Source organism: Trachurus trachurus (genome assembly GCF_905171665.1).
Source record: "Trachurus trachurus genome assembly, chromosome: 23".
NCBI lineage: Eukaryota > Metazoa > Chordata > Actinopteri > Carangiformes > Carangidae > Trachurus > Trachurus trachurus.
Genome location: NC_139912.1, coordinates 13684883 through 13694108, shown reverse-complemented (window position 1 = coordinate 13694108; position 9226 = coordinate 13684883).

Below are 9226 nucleotides of genomic sequence, written 5' to 3'. Positions count from 1 at the left end.
ACTACGCAAAATTTTGCATGTAAGTCAATGGGACGGGCGAAAAAAAAAGAGCGAAAAAGACCAATCATTGGAGTTTAACAAACGTCTACTGCTCAGGCATACTTTCACCTAGAGACTCCATTTAAACTTTAAACGGTAGACACAAGTCTTGTGTATTGTCGTATTACTCCACGTTTTGATAGGTCATATAGTTTTTGATCAATCCCTGATCAATGACCATGATCATTTTTGGAGAAATTATGAGATTATAATGGGTGTGTATTGGACGGAATGTTCGTGTCAGAGTGCGTGACATCATCGGTTAGAGTGGGAGAAATGCCAGAAAAACTCCAGATTTTTTCTCTTTCCAAACTCGGCCCGGCCACAATTTACAGTCTATACACATAATTTTTTCAGAATTTGTAAGACAAACTTGTCCTGTCACTCATCATCTGCTCAAAATATCAGAGAGACTTACAGAATTTAAACTCTGAGCCTCTAAGTGCGGCCACGTCTGTCTCTGCTCCTCATTGAGTCCAATACAAATATTTTCTGAGAGAAGCAGAACGGCCTGATGTTTTATAACTGCCAGCGTCGCCAAAATATTTACTGTAGAAACACCAAATCGTACCAAAAGTTTCAGTAAGTCCTTAGAGCAACGTTGATCTGTGTTTTGTTCTGATAGGAGTTACCGTTTTGTCATGCTAAGCCTAAATGTGAGCCCGGTGCAGAGGCAGAAAATGGCTCTTTTTCTCCACGTTTCTGTCTGTCTCAGCCTGCGGGGGCCCCTATCGCCGTGGTAACCACCTGGAGTTGCCGTGGTAACCTCTGTGATCCTCAGGCCAGAGCTCGTTAACTTCATAAACAATCCACCTGGCGCTCGTTTAAATGTTTATAAACAGAGACACAGCTAAATCAGACTGACACAGGATGCAGCTACTAACTAACTATGTGTCAAGTCAGTCACACACACACACACACACACACACACACAGACTCTAGAACCAGCTTCATGTGATTACAGTCACACACACACACACACACACACAGACTCTAGAACCAGCTTCATGTGATTACAGTCACACACACACACACACACAGACTCTAGAGCCAGCTTCATGTGATTACAGTTACACACACACACACACACACACACACACACACACACACACACACACACACACACACACACACACACACACACACACACACACACACACACACACACAGTTACAGTTAACCTAATGTGATTACAGCTCCTCCATATCAGTGCTTATAGAAAGATGATCATGTGTCTGTCTGATCAGCTCTGTCTTGACCTTAAGATCGTGGGTTTGATTCCCATGTCGACAGAGATGGCACAACCCGCAGTAGCTCCCGTGGCCCATTCAAAATTTCCCGAGAGGAAATTTTCTAGTTTCTCCTTTACTATCTCCCCCTCCATCCCTCCTCCATCCCAGCATGCCTATGTTCAAAAGTGCACTTACTGGCCTTGCTTCCCTCTTCACTGACTCCAGAGCAGTCTCCAGCAGTGCCACACAAGGACGTGTTCACACAAGGGAAGTAAAAACGTCTGTGTTACCAACAACGCCGTGTCAATGCATTGTAATGTCAATATAGGAAGAATTTTATTTTGAAGATTGTTTCTTTTTTGTTGTTTTTTTTCTCCGTTCTGGTTTAAATGTTGCAAGAAACACAAACTCCTGTATGTGTGTCAGGACTTGCACTCAAAAAGGAATTATTACTACGGTGTTGGATTTCTCTTTTTCTTTATTTTTTTGTATAATAATTTATGTTTTGAAATGATGTTTGTTTTCTAACTGACCATTGAGGTTTGAGCTACAGAGACATTTTGAGCAAAAAAAATTTCTATGACATTTTGAAGAAATGTTGAAAGTATTATGGTCGTTCATATTGTTGATAAATGTGTACATATCTGTTATTATTTTTGTATTTATTAATGATTGTCCCCTTTTACTAAATATCAGCTAAAGGAGGGAACATTTTCAACCCTCCTACCTTGGTGTGTTGAATAATATTGATGAAAATAGTCTGGTTTCTCAAAACCTTCACAAATTTGTTCATTAGCTTTAAGATTTTAAATGAATTCAAACTAATACCAGTCGTATATTAGACTGACTTTAGTTTGTCATTTCCATTTAAATGTGCCACCAGGTAACAACAACCTGTCCAATTCTACCAAACGGCTCCAATAACTAAGTCTAGTTAATTCTGGTTGATTTTGTCTGATAACAAAAGTCTTAACTCCAGGCCCACACACACACACACACGCTATGTAGAGCTTCATCTGCATCTCACATACTGTGTCCCAGCTCCATGCTATTAGTATATGTATATATGTATATACTGTATGTAACTCTTCTATACAAACAGGAAATGATCCAAAAAATGCACAGACACTCAAATTGCTACTTGACTTCCCAAACAAAAAGACAACAAATAGTTTTTTCCAAAGATTTAATACTGAGGGTTTTTTTAAAAATTGCCTGAAATTATTTACATTTTGCAGCAATCTTCCACTTCCTACACATGCAGACTTTTTAAGCTGTGCTTTTTTCCCCTCTTTTACACTACACGCTGAAAATTTACTTTGATTTTGTTTCTAATTTGGAAGTGGGACAAAGCCTCAGTGTTCATCAGCAAATTGAGTTTGCTAAGTTGTCATGGAGATTGGCTCAGTTGTCATCACATGAGTTTCAGTTCATAGGTAAAGGATGAACACTGACACTCGCTTATGTTGTTCTTTGAAGCGTTTCCTACCATTTACAGTGATGGCAACATAAAAGACGTCAGAATTAGGATGCTGCTGACACCAGAGGGTGGAACCTCTCCTCCAAGCACAAAGTCGGGGCTTCATCCCTGTGTTCTGATCAAGATATTTATCCCTCTCAAAAGGCTGACGAATGAATGTTATTATAATGAATTTACACATAACCATGTAAAAGTGTGAAATATGGCTGCACCAGGGACTTACATGATCTATTTACCGTTCCTGGTCAGCCTTTAAACTGTTTTCATTGGACAGCTCTGATCCCCATAGTCACTGGCCAAGCCCATGTTGTTCTTAAGAAGACTCATTCCCAGACTGACATCTTTAGATTTTGCTCAAGCACCATGTTGAGATGATGGTACATTATGTCAGTGATCACTTAGGAGTGTATACTAGTATTTCTAATCATTTTTAGTGCATCCCACCCCAGTACACAATGTGTATCTGATGTACACTAATGGAAAAAAAAAGGTTGGTTTTGTGAAACCAGGCACTGCCTAGTATTTTCATCCAAAGGGCCCCACATTCCTGTTTGCCTGTGGTTCTCCCCTTCTCCATATTTCTTCCAATGTTCAGAACTATATTTTTTAAAACTGTCTCCTCTGAGGCCAAGTGGTGAGATCGTCTAACAGCTCTTAGATCAGTTTAGTGATGCTGGTGTGGTGGTCTTTACTACTGTAGATACACATGGTTTAGCTCAGCACTTGCAGTGTACAGCTAACACGCCTACCATATTAACAGTTTTTTTCTTCTCAGCCTGTTGCCACCCGCTGCGCTTACACCTCTTAGAGGCAGCAAAGCCCGCTTTAAAAGACCAACGGATACACTAGTATATACAGTAGATGGTTCATTTTGCTTTATCAGCTGGTTGGAAGGTTTAATTCGTCAGGTTCACAATGATCTTAGAGCTGCGATGGTTTTGGGAAACGCCACCTTCACTCACTGTTCATAGTAGCAGACATGAGAAGTTACCGTTTGTTGCAGCTAAAATTAAGACGAAGCTCATGGATGTTGATTTCAGAGCAGTTGTCTTTGCTGTTAAATTCTATGGAGGTATTAACAGTTTTTTGTTTTGTTTTGTTTTTGAAACCCTCCCTGCTCCTTTTTTTGCACTTTGTCATAATGCCCAGGTCTTTAATTGACTTCTATTTATATAAATATTTGAGATATGAAAAAAAATCTATATATTTGTTAAAGTGTTTCTGGCAACTACAGTAAAAGAAGATGAAGAGTATATTCCCGGTGAGTTGGCCGCCAAACCAGCACACTGATGGGATTATTTTTTGTTGTTTTATTTTGTTATTATCTGATTCAAACTGTGGTAAATGTTGAATGTCTGAAAAAATGCCTTGTAAGATTTGGGTTTTATTCAGTCTCACTGAAGTTGGATCAGAAAATGGATTTCCCATCAAAACAATTTAACACTTGCTGTAAAAAAAAAAACAAAAAAAACATGGTCTTATATCCAAGCTTTTATTAAATGATTGAAAGTGGTTGTTGTGTTATTTATAAATCGAAGATGTAGCTTTTAAATTGTCAGAAAAGTTTTTCTGCTGATGAATGTTTGTTTTGCAGATTTTACTTGTCATTTTTACAACTGTATGTTGACGTGACATTTTTGTATTGACAGAAAAGCTTTATTTATATATTATGCATTGTATAAGATCTTGACACATTTCTATGCTTAAATGTTCCCCTGTACATCTGTAATTACTGCCTAAACACTGTCCTGTGTCTCCAAGCCCGAATCTGAGAGTAGTTCCAACATTTGACAGCTCTGTCGATTTTTGTTTCCATGTTTTTTTCTTCCAGTGGTGATGTCGGGCGATCAACCACTTCGGTCCAGACTGAAATATTTCAGCAGCTACAGCATGAAGAGGGACAACTCCAAGGCTACTGACTATGGTAATCCTCCTCACCTTTCCTGTGGAACCACAAACAGGATGACAGTCATTTTGGGTTTATTTTGAATGAATATTAGATTAATTTATTTGGTCCAGGTTTTGTCATGGTGCCCAGAGGATAAACCCCCTTAAGAGTTGGTGCTCTCCTGACTCTTCACTGAACTCTGCCTGCAGGTCAAACATCTCAATTATCCTGTGAAAACATTTCTACAGCTACCAGATAGATTAGCACAAAGCACAACTTTGTGTTGTAGCATCCTCGCCGTCAAACTGTCAATGTGTCTGACTTCACAGGTCTCGATCTCTACTAATCCATATCAGGCTGTTGGACACATGTAGTAAACAGCGCCGTATTAAAACGTGACTGTTGCTATTAATTCCTGTTTCGGTGGAATCCAACCAGATCCTCCTTCATTAAATGTGAGGAGCTCTTCTGAACTTTATAAGAAGCTCTGGGAATGTGACTCTTCAATCTGCATTGGCAAGAAAACTTGAACCATCAACAAATTTTGTTCAGTGCATAATTAAGTGCATAACAAGTGGTCTTTGGAGTTTGAGAAACCCTAGTGTAGGAGCAGAGTTAATTATTTATTCCATAATGTTATTAATGGTTAAGTACTGAAAAGCAGCTCATTAGTCAGAAATGTAGCATTTTAATCACTAAACATGAGTGCAGACACCTGCTTCTGTAAATATTCAACACCCCAGTGGATCATATTGAACCCCTGACCAATTTCCGGTAGCAGTGTGGCTCTCCCTGACATTTGACCTTCAAATAAGATGAATAATAAGACTATTTCCCTTTGGTGATTGACAACGCTTTCATGATGCAACTGCAGGTTGTCTTTTTTTCTTTTTTTTTCACACCGATCTCATGTATAGTTGATGTGAAATATATGAGTTCATGGTCGAACGTTGGCTTTTGTGGTTTACACTTTGCAGCTCTTCTCTCCTTATAACACTGGCACTGGTAACTCAGATCCAGCTGGTCATTCAGCAGATTTTCCACTTTAAGACCACTCATTTCCACTTAAACTGACATGTGAAACTTGATTCATAAAAAAAAAAAAAAAAAGGTTTTTATGATGACACTAATAGCAACTTTCTTTTTCCAAATTGCAGCACTGGATTCCTTCTGCCTATCTTTGTTCACAGACCCAGCCAAAACAGAGCCGTGTACTGTAAATGCACATGATCAGTTTGGTATGCAGTTCGTCATTGCTGCCTCGTCTCTACATCAAAAACCTCAGGGTATCAGTGTTAGTCTTGCAGCGGAGCCCACTGATCACTCCCCACGATGCAGCTGAGAGGAAAAAATCTATTACATTTAACATGAACCATAAAGCAGAGGCTAGTTTTGATCTTTTTTACAGATTAAGAAGGGGGATAATGGGGCTTTTTAACCAGCTTCATTTTTTGTCTGCTACATTTAATGGTCATTAGATTGATTCAGACAGGATAATTTACCAGGATTCATCCACTTGGAGATTTTTATTAAAACGCAAATGTAGTCTTCCCAACATCTTGTTCATCTAATGTGTGAACATATGATTCATCACTAGTTAGACTTTAAATCACATACAGGCACAGTTAGAAAACAAATGTCTTCTAGTAATACAGTATCTTGGGAAATGTGATTTTGTATCGGGGGATGGAAGTGCTCACTGTCACTGTGGTGAACAGCTAATGTGACTGAGTCAGATGTGACTGTAGACCCCTAGAGAGCTGTTACTAGAGATTGAGTTGGAAAAAAGAGAATGGAGAGATCATAAGGAGACTGAGATTTACTCAATGGAAGCTCCAGTATGTGGGAACCTGCTTTATTGGAATATATTTAAATGACTGATAGTAGGAAAGAAAAAAAAGTTTAATTCAGAATAGTGCAGGTAATTAAATATCAGTTAAGTTAAGTCACTTCATTGGTCAGATTTCGTGTTAACTCTCTTATTCATGACAAAGGTCAGAGGGGAGTGGGGTGTGTCATTGTTGTTTAGCCTTGCACGTTCCCATCTCAGGCTGGAGTTCATTTAAAAAGCTTCTGCATTATTTTTTCATGATCGCTCTACGATCTACCCATTTCCAAACATTTTTGTTTAATGAGGAAACAGTTCAGCCCTAAACATACTGTTGCTGTCACACTGGTTAGTGTCATAAATCAATGAATCCCTTTTTACCATTTTTTGTAAACACGGGTTGATTTGCCATATTTAAAGAGGCACTGAAACTGCTTTTGAATATACACTGTTCCCTTTCAATTTGGCTCAATAAAGCTAATTGTGATTACATGTTGGTGTAGAGCTCACAGTCCTACAGCTAAAACCTGGTGTGAAAAGTGTAAAAGTACAGACCTGTGTAAACGGCTGCTATGGTAAATATATTAAGCAGCACTGCAGCAATGGCTGTAGTTACATGTACTCTACAGAGGGCTCTACTGCTGTCTATTACTGCTCTCCAGACAAATCGCTACATCCAATTAGATTTATTTGAGCATGACATCCAGCAGGCGTTTTCTACCCACTGCCTTCCTCGGTGCTTTTTACACTAATGGATAGAAATGACAGAAAACTACATTCCCAGCAACACTGACACCTTGTGTGTGCCTCTTAACACAACCCCAAAATCTCATCAACCACATGTCAGATCATGCAATGCAGAACAAATGATGTCAACCCCAAAGTAAAGAGCTGCTCTGACTTAATCTTCATTTATTCAGATGCTCCTGCTGGGATGAACAGTTACTGCACAGGTTGTCCGCTGAATTCATAATTGCCGCTGCTACAAAGAATGTCAGATATTTACATCTAAAGTGGCAACATTGCTTGGTAAAAAATAATTAAAATATTTTGTGAAAGACTTTAATTTTCCACCAGTGAATACAGATCTCATTACACTGAATGTTTTGGAGGTTATATCCTTCACAAGTTTGTCAGTTGTGTTATTTTCTCACATTGGAAAACTATTTTATCAGTCTAATCTTGATCATGTTTGTCTCCTAAGTGGATGAAGTTGTCCACTAATCTCCAGCATCTTAACCAGTCCCTCCATACAAGCCCCAGTTTTAGCCCCTGTCCTATAATTACACACAGGCTATTGAAATTACCAGTGTCAACAAATTGTTTGTCATGCACAAAATGTGTCCAAACATGTCACCATGTGGTGCGATAAACGCAGCCTGTATGTAACTGGGAAGATAAAAGCTCCCGGCTCTATTCGGCCACGTCCATGAATGCCGAGGAGTTTCTCCCCCCATTGCAAACAGCATTCTTATGATAATGGAATAATGCTGGTGCTTTAGTTAATTGTGTATATGCGATAGTGGTGGGCACCTTTTGTTGGGGGCTCTCGTGAGCCTAAAGGAAGGAGCTGGCAGGGATTATAAATTCCCCCCCAACAACCGCACTTTATACCCACTTTGCATTGAATGAGTCGAGTGTTTTTCTTTATTTGATTTGGTTTAAGATTTTATAGGATGTGCTCAGTAGAGGTGGAGTATTTTTTTGTGTGCACATACCTGATATCCAGCAAGTAGCCCTACTGCCTAACCTGAAAGCTAGATAGAATAAATGGCTCAGTGTAAGGACGATCCTTTACAACAGGTGCAGCCCATCAGTTCACCTTGTCCTTACATGCTATAGCTGAAGGCTAACAATCACAGTTTAATTTACTGGATTTACGTTTTGAATTTCAAGGCACTCTGCTGATATTTCTCACTGAAATGATCACCAGGTAGGGTTTGACTGTCCTAGGAACACAACTCACTTTGGCCCCTTTGGTGCCTCAGCAAATAGGCTACTGAAGAAATACTGACAAGCTTGTATCCTTCAGTTACCAAACCTAACTGTTTAGCATACTATAGCCTAGACATAAAACAATCTGTGTTAATAGTGTTAAGATGCACTGTGAACCATACCGTATGTAATAGGTCCAGCTAGTGGACCTAAAAGTCCAGTTGTTGACTGAAGATATAGTCACAGAACTGGTATCAACTACCACACTATATTTTACTTTTACTTTACACTGAAAATCTGTTTGTTAGGTCTTCTGCTATTAAACTAGGCCTATGACAAAAACTATTCTTCCATATAAAATACCAAGTTATAGAAATTGGAGTGAAGTGGAGATCTATAGAATAAACTTTTTTGTTACAACAAGCGGTTCTTTAGAGCCAACAAGTTGTAGTAGGCTACTTCTACAGTATTAGGCTATTATCAATATTCCTTATAGGCCTATTAGCTATACTGAGTTGTTACTAGTAGGCTATTAATATCATAATACTTTAATAGATATTTTATATTTGTGTGAAAAGTTATTTGACTTTAAGTATTTCAAGACAACTCTGTGACAGTCCATTTTTTACACAGGGAAAAAGTTATTGTTGCAATTTAAATATGGTTAAATATAGGGCCTTTTCCTGTATTACTTACTTCCTGTCTACCTTTGTCAGACACACACCTCTGAAACCATATTTTCAACATATTTCCTGTCAGTCAGTCAGTCAGTCAGCATCAACATGCTCCTTCAGCTTCATCACCTGCACCATCATCACAGTCAA